The following is a 14,568-nucleotide window of genomic DNA, read 5'->3' as shown; positions in this document are numbered from 1 at the left end:
TAAATTTAATTTAATTTAATAATAAATCAAATAAATAATAGTCATAGCGATGGATTCTTGTAAATCACCACTCATTAAACATGAGTCAATGAGTTTGACTCAAAAGCTACATAGTTAAACCGTGATAACAATATTACAATTTAAAAAAAATCTCCTACTTATTAATTTAAAGTTTTTTAGTTTAAATATATGAATAAAATTATTTTTAAAAACTAAAAACTAAACTAATTTAAAATCTACCAACTTAAATATATGAAAAAAATAATTATTTAAAAATGATCTCCGTAAAATAAATTATTATGCAAAATTAATATGACAAATATTAAAAAAATATATTAAAAAATAACGACTCCCACAAATATCATATTGCCTAAACTAAAAATCAACATTTAAATGAAAAACTATACTATTTTTTTAATAAAAATAATAATTTAAAAACAAAAGCTTCAATCATACAAATATCCTAATCACTAATCCTATTCGATAAACTCAAAATCAATATTTAAAGTGAAAAACTAAACTAATTTAAAAAATAAACTAAATCTTTAAAAAATAATTATAAAAACTAAAAACTTAACTAATTTAAAGTCTATTGGCTTAAATATATGAATAAAATAAGTATTTTTAAAAATGTTCAAAAATTAATATAAAAAGTTAATATGAGAAATTAAAAAAAAAAGGAACTCCTCCCACATAAAAATTATTATTTAAAGTAAAAGAAAAACTAATTTAAATAATTTAAAAACTAAAACTTCAATCAATTTTCTAAATAAATAGAAAAAAATAAGAGTTAAAAGTATAGATAAATTAATTTATAAATTAAATACAAGAGTTTAAAATGGAGATAAATAAGTAGGAGAAAAACAAGAATTTAACAGTGTAGATAATAGCTTATTAAATTAAATAAATAGGAAAAAAGAGAGTTAAAGTTGGAGTGAGATAAAAATGGTCGAAAAATAATTAATGACAAGGGCTAACAATTTTCTGGTCAAAGTGACAATTTTCTAGCCAAAAAGGTAATTTTATCAACTAAATTAATTAATCAATATAATATATCTTATAAATGCATCTTCTAAGGGTGGGGGCCCTAGCTCGGTTGGCTAAATCTTTCCTGTTGCAGGGGGTTGGTCATGGGTTCTAGTCTCCCCCGTCCTCGTGGTACCAGTGGGCGTGTCGTGCCAGCACTACCGTAAAAAGTTTACCGCATCTTCTAAACTCTTGGAAAGAAAAAAAAGAACACAAAATTAAATTAGCCAATCAAAATACAAAAAAAAATTCTAACAATATATAAAATTAACTAAACTTTTGAAATATTTCAATTACCAATATATAGTTATTTATGATTGGTATGCACTAATTCATTATTGGAGAAACCTACCACAAAGTGTCACTTAGATACTCACTATTTATCTTTATCATATAAATAATTTTTTTCTTTTACATTATAAATTTAATGTAAAAAAAATATTTTTATAATTATTAAATACATTTTAGGTATTCTACAAAATTGAGTTGTCACATTTTTAATTATTTAAATTGGAAAATTTGCAAATCGTAAATTGCAATTAGTTTGAATTGTTATAAATAAATTAAAGTCAAGGAGCATTTTTTTATTATAAATTATCAAGTATAATTTAAATAGAAATGTGATCATTTTCGTTTTTGTTTTTGTTTTGATATTGATAATTGTAATTTCAATCATAAGTCTTATGGTAGTTCAAATGAGAATAATCATAATTGTAAGCTAATTTATTTAAGCTATAAAATGTGTATTGCATAAATTGATGGTTTATTTTTAGATCTGAATTGTTTAGTTTGAATATGTAAAATGATTGAATTTTTTTATGTGATTATATTTTTTCTCCTTAAATTAGAACTTCTATATAATATAATATATTTATATAATATTTGTTGATCATAATAGATTTTATCATATTATATATTTAATTTATTTCTTGTCATGTATTATACAATACTACACACAAATATAAAATAATACTATTGAAAATATTTGTATGCTTTTTTTGTGTAAATGTTTTTAATTACTTGGTGTCTAGTTGCAAAACAACAATGATAGATATGTGAACTCAAACATCTTTAAGGAAATCTAAAATAGAGTCACAACCCAACCCATATTCATTATAATTTTATTTTTAATATTATCAAGAATTAACAAAATTATAGAAAAATACCACATAAAACAATGATTATGAAGAAGCAAATATAACTTTTTAAAGAACTCTAAAATCAAATCAAACCTATTTTTTAGTATGATTTGCATACTTACAAAATAACAAAAACACCCAACATCCAATTTCTTCTTGTTTTTAAGAAAGTTACACGTGCATTGAATGGAAATATATTTATTTAAAATATGATGAATTTCATATAAATAATAAAATATAGTAAAGATTTATTTTAGCAAATTATTATTATTTAATTATAATAAGCAACCTAACAAGAGCATCTGCCCTTATATAACCACAATCTGAAGGCATCAACAACTTATTAGCAACACAATAGCTGGTTTCAAAGACAAAAAATAAATAAATAGTACATGCTCATAAAGGCTACTCACTCACTGTTTGTGGAGAAGAGTAAGTTTGAAGAACTAATTTTGATGTGTTCTCAAAAAACTATCCAGGTGATGTTTTCTTTAGGGCTCCACTTGATGAAACTCCATCTAGTTAGTTGTAAGCACAATGGTTGAATTGCTATGAAAGTTGTACATTGGTAGTCAAAGCTTGGAGTTGAGCAAGAGCAACAACAAAATGAGAGGAATGATCCACATGGACAGAGGGAGCTGCACAAGTAAGAGCAAGAGTGGTATTCTTAGGGTTTACAATAGCAGCACCATCTAGTTTTCAACTTTGTACGTGACAACTTGGTTTCTTTTATAATAAACTTTTTGTTATTTCAAGACTCTTACATGCTTCTATAACTTGTACTTTTCCACTCCTAGTCTCTTATATAGTATTTAGTTTTCTATTTGTTGCACAAGCTTCCACATTTATTTTATGTTGCTTCAGAAAAACTTTTGGCCTTGTTTGATTGCAAAAAAGAATATTTGGCAAATCAAGGTGCGAGACTTGTAATAGTGATGGCAATAACACCAAGAACAAGGTAAAAGATGAAGGTATATAATTAATAACATATAGACTTTTTTAATATAACAATGCCAAAATTTTACAAGAAACTTTGAATTCGTTTACTCATAATGTTGTACTAGTTACCTAAAAAAATCCAAGATACAAAGTCTTATCATCATTTACCTCATGTTGGATGCCTCAATCACCACAAGGTTTAGGTACTGGGAACTTAAATGCCAATTTAATTTGAATTCTTGAAACTTAAAAAATAAAACTTTAATGTACTGGAAGCTTAAAAATAAAAATAAAAATTAAGGCACTAAAAAATAAAAATCAACTTTTAAAGGTGCTAGAAATTCTTAACCTATTTTTAATTAACAAAGCATGCATTTTGATTGATGGGAGTTCTTGGTTCTTGTCAAGCGAGCCACCAAACTTGTCATCACCTTCTCCTTCGACTTATTATCACCGTTTAGGATGCCTACTCCAGTATGAAGTTAAAAACTTTATGGACCGACTATGTCAACACATAGGAATACAAGTGCCTATGAATAACTAGCCGACATAATCACCCTTATTATAATTTGTTAATGAAATTTAAAAAAAAAGCAAATACTATAAAATAATTGTTAAATTGTGAAAAATCGTTTATTCGAAAAATTTAGTTAGCTAGATAGACACTTCCAAGACAAGTGACCTTAGCATTTGTGGTCATTACAACAATAAATTTGAAGGTTGTGTTTGATGGAAAAAATCCTGAAGGTGGATTTGAATGTTTCAATGACTCCATCACTTGCAGTTTTGAACAACACAATGACTTCATCTCCTACTCATTCCTTTGAGGTATGCACAATGGTTTTAAAGGTTCTTATGACTATTTCTAATGGCTCCTATGCCAAATCTTTTATTTCTCCTACTAGGTTGTGTGAGTGTTAATATGCCCCTTCTATCGCTAACACAACCCTTATACCTCACAACCTTTGGGTTGTTGTGTGTGGTTGAATGTGTTGTCTTATCTATCGCCCCTATTTCACAAATTATTTTTTCAACTCCTCTTGCCTTTAAGTCTTCCTTAGTTAGGTGTTGTAGGCACTACGCCACTTTTGGTGGGGGTTATTCCTAACAATTTTTGGAGCGAGACTTTTGTGGAACCCCTCTCAAAGATCTAGTTTTGGTATTACTATTGTTGGTGGATGGATTTTTGATCATATTGTCAATTCCTCACCTTAAAAGGAAAAATCTTGACTTGTCTTTGTGCGAAGACAACCCCTATGGTGGTAGTGTAGTCATGGTGTGGTGGAAAATGTGGATTTCTACCAAAATTGTGTTTTGGTTTATAGATTCACTAGTTTTTGGCACTCTCTTCCAAATCTTAAAATTGTTAGGTGATGGATTCATGGAGACCCTTACTCCTTCGTAATATTGAGCTTTTCCCTTCTAAAAAAGTTGTTTGTTGCTCTTTTTACATTTTTTGAAGATCAAGTTTGTTGTTAAGTAATCTATAGGTTTTGGGGAATCTCTCTCTCTCTCTCTCTCTCTCTCTCTCTCTCTCTCTCTCTCTCTAGATAGTTTCTTTAATGCTCAATGAACCAATTAGTATGCGTCTAATGTGGTTTGGCTCCTTAATCTTCCCCTTCACTTTTGGAGAGAACTCATTTTTTGAGGTCATTGGAAAGTCTATTGGTTATTTTATAAAGGTGAATGAGGCTATGTTAGTTATGGGTTAGCTAAAGGCGGACATGACTACTATATTTGACTGTTATGCCTTCTAATTCATCCTCTAACAAAGAGTCATAGTTCAATAAGGTGGACATGGCCACTATACCCTTACCAGTGCATTTCCCTCTGGTCGCAAGGACCCTCCTTCACCTATTGTTCCTTCTCTACTCTAATCTCTAGCTAACAATATACAACTTATTTAATAATTTGGCTTTAGTGTTGAAAATTCTCCTAATAAAATTTCATTAGCCTCTCCCCCTTGTTGTAGGGATCTTAAGGACAATATTGCCTAAACAATTGTCCAACGATGCAAGAAAATAAATTTTTGAAACTCACATTCTTTCCTGCATAATGTGAGTGAGTTGCCTTCTCACACTTGAGTAGGGTTGCTAGCATTTATACTAGTGCATTGTTTATATTTTGTATTATGGCTTTCCCACACCTTTATTGTTTGTGTGTTGCTATTGTAAAAGTCAACACCCATGCTTATGTCTTTTTTTTTTCTCTTTGATGATATTTTTGTATTGCCAACACTTTTATTATTAGTGTGTTGTTATTGTAAAAGCTACCACCTATTCTTATGTGTTGGTGTTCTCTTTGATGCCTTTGGACTATGGTTGTGTCAACCCCCTCATTAAGTTGTTGATTTATATCATAAATGTAGAGGAATACAAGTAGATTTTATGATTCTGGAGAAAAATTATAGGTTCTTTGATTAATTTTGCATTCAAAGTTATTTGATTAATATTTTTTAAACACATAGAGTGAAGGGGCGAAAAATCCTATTATCCTAGAAAAAAGTGACCACCCTCAAGCAATTCTTTCTAGAAAAAATGTGTCTAACACCCCCAAACAAATTATCAAATCAACTCAAGGAGAAATACCTTTTTCATTTATAAATTTAAAAATATGTGTGTAGAGTCGATTAAAGGAATCTGAATTTTAAAATATTAAAAATACTAATTTTGAATTAGTGCACATAAATTTTATTAATAACTAGCTAAGAACTATAAATCAAATTTTATTGCAATAGTATTTATCTAACGACAAAGTACAAAAATAATGATTTCAACACATGCTTGCAAAGAACTTAAAAAGACTTTACACTTATATTAATTAAAAATCAAGAATAATGAGAAATTGTGATAGAATACAAATTTATATGGTAATAAATGCTATATACTAAGATCATGCCAAACATATAGATGTGCAATATCTCTTTGATTAGGGAGATCTCCTAGCAGCAAGGAATATTTAGATAGATAAAATTATTGTATATGTAGTTGATTATTTGTAATAGGTTTAATTTTTCATTTATCTAATGATTTCTCAACTTGCATTCTATCTTTCTTATGCAAAATGTCAAGTTGGATATTATTGGAATATCAAAGTCTTGACCATTTGTAAACAGTTCCTATTATACATTATCACAAATTAAATAGTAATTTTGGAAGCATTTGCAATATAATGTCATATGAGTTGAGTTTTTTAATATTGCAAGGATAAGATAAGATAAGATAAATTTATTAATGTCCAACAGGAGACCAATGAGGGTCTAAGGGATTGGAAACAGTACAAAGGGAAACCACTAGCATGGGGAAGCACCAACCGGTGTCCACAGAAAGAACATGAAAGCAAAACAACAAAAGAACCAAGAAAAGTAAAAACAACAACTAAGAACTCCTCATAGACAAGAAGTAGTCCATAATGGAAAGGTGGGCATTAGAGCAATCAGATACTCTGGAAGGTTGCTGCCGAGTGTGATTCCCATGGGGTCTTATAGATCTAGTGTGACCAAAGATAATACAGGGAGGCTGCTTCAATCCTCAAGAAGGAACTATAGGACTAAAGAAAGAGGTGATGAGCTGTGTAGGGGTCAACGTTGAGCAAAGCTAGAGCTGTATAGTGTGCTCACGAAGTTGCATGGCATCTTGAAGGTAGAGTGCAAGACAATGTTGGTCAATATATCTGAAGAATGAGGGAAGAGACCGACACTCTCTGAAAAAACATTAAAATCTCCCTCTGATCTCATAGTAAATGGGGCAACGAAAAATAAAGTGAGACTCAGTCAAATCCGACAAATCCTATCCTCCTTGTCGATCTGGTGATTAGTTTGAATACATAATGAGTGAGATCCCACTCTAAAAGATCCCAATGAGATGCGAAGAGCGTGAGCCCAATGATGAGTGAGATACCAAGGGCGTAAGATGATCCTGTCCTGGATATCAAGGAAGTGCTCAGAATAGAAGGCCATACGTGGGTGGAGCCCACCTGGGGGATTCTTCCAGGTCGTGATAACATATTGTCTATAGATGTCAAGTCTAACATGCTCATTCGACTCCCACTGAGGTGGAAGAAGATGGCCTAGAGCATCCAGAGAAAACTGGAAGGGGAGAAAATGATCCAAACTAATATCAATAGAGCCCAAGAGGGCAGAGACCTGGGTGTACCAACAATGAGACTTGTGTCCAGAGTTCGAACCCACAACCTCCATCGATGAACAATAAGCCAAGTAGGAATATCTGTGACAACCATCAGAGGAATCAACAAAGCTTCGGCGCCAGTGAAGAAGCCAAACTAAACCAAAGATGGTCCCCAATCTGAAAGGGTGAGAACCAAACTTTGCAAGAACGATGCTATGTGGTGTGGACTGATGACATCTGATAATGCGCCAAAGGAAAAGAGTTTGGACACTCTCAACAGATGCCCAATTAGACTCCAAGAGGGAGGGGCCCCAAATAGTAGAGTCATAGAGGATAGTCAGTTTGACTAGGGAGTTAAGAAGGGACATCTTAGTCGTGGTGTCCTGGAAGTGGTGTCAAAAACACTTTTTTTCAAGAATAGCGAGGGAGTTGAGACCCTTGTTGACTCTGGCCTGCATGGCTAGTCTCAAGCTAAACTGAGGTCCAAACAACTTAACCCCCAAGTAAGTATATGAAGATGCAATCTCTATCTCCCTACCCTGGAAGTAAAAATGGAGGTGTGATGTCCTCAAGAAATTGAAGACCATAACTTGAGTCTTGCCCAGATTTACAACAAGCTCACTTGAGGCACAGAAAGAGGCCAAGCCATCAAGGAGCTGTTGAAGACCATCGAGGGAAGATGCTAGGAGAATCACATCATCAACAAATAGGAGAATAGAGATCAACACCTGATGCAAGTAAAAACCATCACCAGGGAGTGAACAATCATGAAGAAATGCCTCAAGCTCGTCGATGTAGATGCGAAAGAGAGTGGGCAAGAGAAGGCAGCCCTGTTTCACCCAAATAATGCTCTAGATGGGGTTAGAGAATCCCTGTGGAGTCCTGAATCTGCCCACAACACACTCGTATAACCTCATAATAGGTGTAACGAGAATCTTTGAGATCCTGATATCCTTAAGATGCTGAAAGAGAGCCACCTGAGGAACAGAGTCGAAGGCTTTGCGAAAGTCAACAAAACAATAGTAAACTTTTTTCGAGTGGTGATGAGCCTCCTCAATGATAGCCCGTAAGGTCAAAATGTGATCAATGGTTTAAAAATCTGTACGAAACCCAGCCTGACCTCTAGCCTAGCAATGTTGTTGATTGAGCTCTCTGGATAGGATACCATTCAACATAGTTGCATAGAGTTTGGTGAAAGTATGCCCAACCATGATGGTCCTATAGTTCCTGGGGTTGGAAGTAGGCTCAAATTTATGGATTGGATAGATAATATGTTGTGACCAAGAGTCGAGAAAGTCGACACAAAGCACTCGATTAAAGAGAACTGAAAGAAAGGGACCCAAGACAAAGATACCCAACTTGAAGAATTCAGCTTGGAATCCTTCCTCATCTAGAGTTTTTCTACTGTTCATAACTCTAACTGCCTCAACAATGTGGGAAAAGGAGAAGAGGTGACAATGGGTCGAGGGGAGGATGAGATGGAGAGGGGGCTGACCAGGGATATCATAGAGGGTAGACGTGTGGGAGGCAAGAGAGTGAAAGTCCAAAGTGGAGGGGGGTGGCAAGGAAACATGGAGCACCAAAAGAGCTTGGAGGCTAGAAGAACGTGGCACAAAGAGATCTACATTACAGCAAAGTGAACTTCTGTTTCTTATGGCGCAGAAAGTGACGGTAGTCGAGCCTCAACTAAGAGGAAGAGGAGGAAGAAGTTATTAGAGTAGAGTGAAGCATGTGGTGAAAGGATTTGCAGTCCTCATCGAACCACCGGTTCATGGGGCAAGATTTGTGAGTGGAGCGAGGGGTGAGTGAGGAGGTGTGGTGGGGAATGGAGAGAAGGGTAGACTCCCATAAGGCAGATGCAAGTGAGTGGAACATGGAGATGATGTCCCCAAAGTTAGAGAAGGGATCCTAGGGGAGAAGTCGTCTAAGGTGATGGATGAAGAGCTCTACATTGCCATTGGTGAAGTGAAAAGAAGTGCGAGCATGGGGGGGAGGCTGCTAGAAGATGAGGGGCAAGAAGAAGCGGATAAGAAAGGGAGAGGAGGTGTCAGGGGTCCCTGAAGGGTGATGCTAAGGAGAGAATGATCAGTCAAAGGAATGTGAGAGCTGGTAAAGAAACAAATGAGAGGGATGAAGGAGGTCATAGAGAGAACATAGTCCACAATGCTAGCACCACCACCATGTGGCCAACAAGTGAAGAGTTTGGAGCTAGGAAAGCAAGAGAGTCCATTCAAAATTACTAAGTCAGATGATTCAAAAAGTTGAAGTAAATTTCGGCCATACCTAGTGAAGAGCCCCTGACAATCCTCAGAGAGCTGATGCAGACCCACAAAACTAGGATCAGAAGCAGTCATACACATGGGATCAACCCTACGATCATGGAGGGGAGTTTGTAGGTCTCTGGTCTGCATGTTAAAGTCTCCCAAAATGATGGTGTCCCCCATGGCCAAGAATATGGTAATGTGCTCAAGAAGGTCCTCATAGGGGTCCTCACCCTCAATGCTGTGAACTGCATAGTACGAAGATGCTGGCGGGAAGTAGCAAACGACGATATAGGTATCTCTATAGAGCAAGGTCCCTTGATCAATGCGAATCCACATGAACCTGGCATAGCTATTAGAGTGAACCAAGGAAATAGTACTAAAAAGGTGGTCCCGAATAAAACAGGCGATCCCACTAGAACCTCTAACCCCACCAGAGCACCGAACCTCATCTGTAAAAGAGGAGAGCCACTAATAACTAGAAATATTGGGAAGAGGATGCATGGGACTCTCATGTGTCTCTGTAATAAAAAGGTCGGTAGAACCAATAGCATCATTAAGTAAGCCAGGTATAGACCAGAAGATACCATTAGTGTTCTAGCAGTTGAAACACAAATAGTCTTTAACATTGCTGGAGCCATGACAACAACCACATGAGGTTTATTTGTCACATAATTGTTTAAAGTATGTTTTTAGAGTACTTCTAATAGTGTTAATGTGTTTGTAGTGCTAGAGTGCATTTGGCAAGGTGGTATCTTTGACATTGGTGGAGTCGTGATAGAAATCATATGAGGTCTCTTTGTCATGTCATTTTTTAAAGTATGCTTTTAGAGTATTTCTAATAGTGTTCATGTATTTGTAGCATTGCTAGAGTGCATGTGGCAATATATGATAGGTTGATATTTTGGAATGTGTTGTAGAGAACCATAGCTCATGAGGTGATGTTTATATTATTGAAATAAAGGGTTTGATCTTAGTAGTAAAGAAAATGACTATATGTATCAGCGTGTATGTTAGTCAATAGTCTATGATTTAATCATATGGAAGTACCCAAGTAAATGAGTGCATTATCCATTTAGAGATTCTGTGTGAAAGTGGTAGATGCTACACCATGATACTTTTATTGTTTGGTTTTGTGATGGTTGAAGCTACAACAATTATTAGCATGTTGAGTTATTTATAATTATTGCATTGACTTGGTCTACATATAGTATAGGATATACAATAGGACAACTCAATGCTTCATTGTTATATGGCAATGTGGTGATATTGAAAGCATACAGAGGTTGTAAACTAGAATTTTGTATATTAAGGAAGAATATTAATAGTTCTTATATTTAAGATTTGCACTTACATAAGTGGTATTTTAACTATCTTTTATTGCTACATTTTTTCTAAAAGGGTTCTTGGGTTAAACATTGTGTCTCATATGCTCTCTAGGTTGTGTATGATTTCATTCAAATGTATTATATAAATTGAATTATAAAACTAATTATTATATGGATTAATGAAGATACATTTCTAGAAAAAAATAAGTTATTGATCAACTTTTCTAATTTCCAACAAGTTTCAGTCAAATGTCAAAGGGTTTTTCGTTTGAATCTAAAGACTAATGTTTATTTGAGCTTGTGACGGTTTGCCTTTGAATATAAAGCCAAGAAAAGTACCTACAAAAGGACTAAGTTGGGACATCATGGTTGCCATGTTATTTTAATTTGAATCCAATCTCAAAGGGGAAGGTTGAGCCCCTTGTGTTAAGATCTATAATAATATCCACCTTGAATCAACATATTTAAATTTTGGTAAATAGGGTAAGTCCTTTAGCAAACCATTGAAACTCTAAAAACCTTTTTGAACTTACAGAAAAATGTGTGGACATGTGCACATTCTTTAACTTTCAAAACAAAGGAAAGCTAGCTCATAATTTAAAAAACCAGATTCAATCATGAAGTGAAGGTTAGTCATATACAATGAATGCGATCTCTTCAAATTCACTATAAACACATTTATGTGTCTATATGACTAATGTCCCATTTGCACCAACACAACCCAACTTCCTTAGTATATTGTAATTGTCATCACATATTCAATAAAACAAGCAAAAGTTGAAAAAAAATTCCTAATAACAATGCTAGCGTACTTTAGAATCATCTAAGCAAATAAACATGTTAAAAATTGAGGTTGGAACTTTGTCAATGACATGATTCAATTGATAACCAATTCTAAATCTTTCATCTTATCTCCAACCTATACTCATGAGCCAACGGTCAAAAACTTGCATGAATGAAATTTATTTAAAGTAACCCAAAATCCATAGCGTATGCAAATTTTAAAAAATACTTCTTGTATTATGGGCCTACCGTACAACCTACAAAATGACTACAAGCCATGTGCATTACAAAACAATTTGAAACAAGCTCCGTAAAGATGAAATGCACATATTGCAAGTGGGACAAGAAAAAATCTCAGCAATAAAAAATGTAAATATCAATAAGGCAGTGGCAAAGAGTGAAACCCCACATTTATAAATATTAAAATCAAAGTAGATTTCAAAGAAGCTAATCTAAAGGAATAATTAGAAGAGGCAAATTCATAGGTGCAAGAGACATGATGAGCAAACAAACAAATAGAACACAAAGTGTAGGAGGAAAGGAAATGACATGGTATAACAAAAAATATAATAATAACTGGGTTGAAAAACCATGGGCAAGACATGCACACTAACAAGATAATAAAAAGCTTTCTTGCAAACAAGTTGAAATGAATGAAACATATCAATCAAGAAAGAATAGTTTGTAGAATAACGCAAGATGGAAAAACTGCTTCTCAAAGGAACACAATTTTGTAGAGGAAGATTTAAATCCATCAAAGTTAGATGAGATAAGATAAATATATTAGTGTCCAACAAGAGACCACAACGCAGGTCTATGGGACTGGGAGCTTACAACCAAAAAGATAGCACAAAACGGAGCACCAAATGGTGCCGACAAAAGAGCAAGCATAAACCTAAAAAAGAAGATGAAGAAGAGAGCAAGAGTAATCCCGAACAGGATTAGGGATCCTTCCTCGAAGATAAGGACAACAATGAATGAGATGGATGGGGGCGACCAAGGGCTTTGTTCTATCGCTAAGTGCTACAGGAGGAGGGTCACTGGCGAAGAGGAGTACTATGGGGTTTCATTGATCTGGAGTGGCCGGTGTCAAGGAAACTATACGGTCGCTTCATACCCCGATCAAGAGATAAGAGCGAGAAGAAGGTCATGATGGCAACAAGCAATAAAGCATGGTTGTAGCAAAGGAAAGCATAAATCAACAATATAAATAGTGATGACAACTAGGTAGGTAGAACTCCCAAGAGCACCTCATAATGGTTAGCTACAATTGTAATATTTATGTTTAGAGGAGAGGTCCTAGTTTAAGGGCCATAGCATATGTGAAGGACATAATTTTCCTCATTAAAAAACATGAACACGAAGAATGTAAGGTTTTGAATACTAAGGGTTACACTAAAATACCAATTTGGAACAAATTTACGAAAATTGGAAAAGATCATAAAGGTATCATGCATGTAGTAGAATGAAGGTCCAAATAATGAAAATCTACAACTTTTTCATTATTATTTAGGCAAATCTAAAAAAGTTGTAGATTTTCATTATACGTCGTTGAAAAGGGACATAAAAGTGTATAATACCATAAAATAAATTATCTCCATAGTAACCTTCAATCCAAGAGTAACAAATAGTCATGCTTTATGCCTTACAAATGAAGTGGGAATAAGAGACAACCATTCGATGGTTAGACAAGGATAATGAAAACCAAATAAGAATCTTATTATAAAAATATAAGGCAACATGTAGGAGGGACAAAATCGTGGTAACTTGTACAATTTGATTATATGAAATGGAATAAAAGCTTGGCTGAGTATGGAAATTACATGTAGCACCTATAATAGGAAAAGTGTGGTGGATTATGTCATCGGTTCAAAGAAACTTATGACAAGGTTAGTAGAAGTGACAGATTGCCCCATAGAAATGAAACCAAATCGTAATCTAATGTGTAAAGATAAATATGTCAAAAGACACTCTACAAAAATATATGATCCAGAGAGAGAGAGAGAGAGAGTTCAAAAAAAAAGAATAAACATTTGCAAGAAATGGAAGCTATTGAGATGGCCAATATAATCAAGAAAACAATAGGCAACATCAAGTTGACCTCAATAATACAAGGATCCCAATATGTGCAAAAGATACAAGTTAAGAGAGGCAATAGAAATATATTTCAAAGAATCACTATATGGTGGCAAAGAGAATGGTTAAAACTTGGGAAATAGGAAAATAAAAAGGAATGAATAAAGATAGTGAGACAATAAGGAAAAGATTGATTTTTGGAAATAATTTCAATAAGAAAGCACATTGGGAATTTACAATGGATAAAATATGCAAATCAATTCTTTGAGAGAGCCCAAAATAAAGACATCTTGGTTTCGATTGATAGCGAAAGAGATTGTTTTGAGAATGTGGAGAAGCGTTGGCTGTCGGCTGGGCTAGGGTTTTTCCCCTAGCCTGTTCTTGGTGTTTGATCTTTACTATTTTTCTGTTCTGTTTGGATTGCTAGCTACTGGACATAATTTGCGTCGGTGTTTTTGGAAATCTTCTACAGTCGATTTTGGATTGGGGTTTTATTGTTTGCATGGCAGGGCCTGGGATTTCTTCTCCGTTGGTGAGAACAGATGGTTCTTCTCCAACTATGCATGCAATGCGATCCGAATCGTTTTATTCAGTGGAGAGCTCCAAGCTGAAAAAAGTTAATGGTTGTTTTCCACGTAGCCATGATCGCCCTGTTCTGGTTATTCCTCCAACGGCTGTAATGGAGGACATTGATTATTGGACCAAGCATGCTTTGATATGCAAATTTTTTGGAATCCGGATTTCCCTATCCGCTCTTGAGGCATGGATCCGCCGCTCATGGCAGGTGGAAGGCGATATGGAGATTATGTTGGTGGGGAATAGTTATTTTTTTGTTGTATTCTCTTGCATGTCTGATCGAGATCGTGTTTTTGAAGGAGGCCCTTATTTC

The sequence above is a fragment of the Cupressus sempervirens genome, chromosome 6, assembly GCF_028749045.1.
Source record: "Cupressus sempervirens isolate cs-2001-9-10 chromosome 6, ASM2874904v1, whole genome shotgun sequence".
Taxonomy (NCBI): Eukaryota; Viridiplantae; Streptophyta; class Pinopsida; order Cupressales; family Cupressaceae; genus Cupressus; species Cupressus sempervirens.
This window is presented reverse-complemented; position numbering follows the sequence as displayed.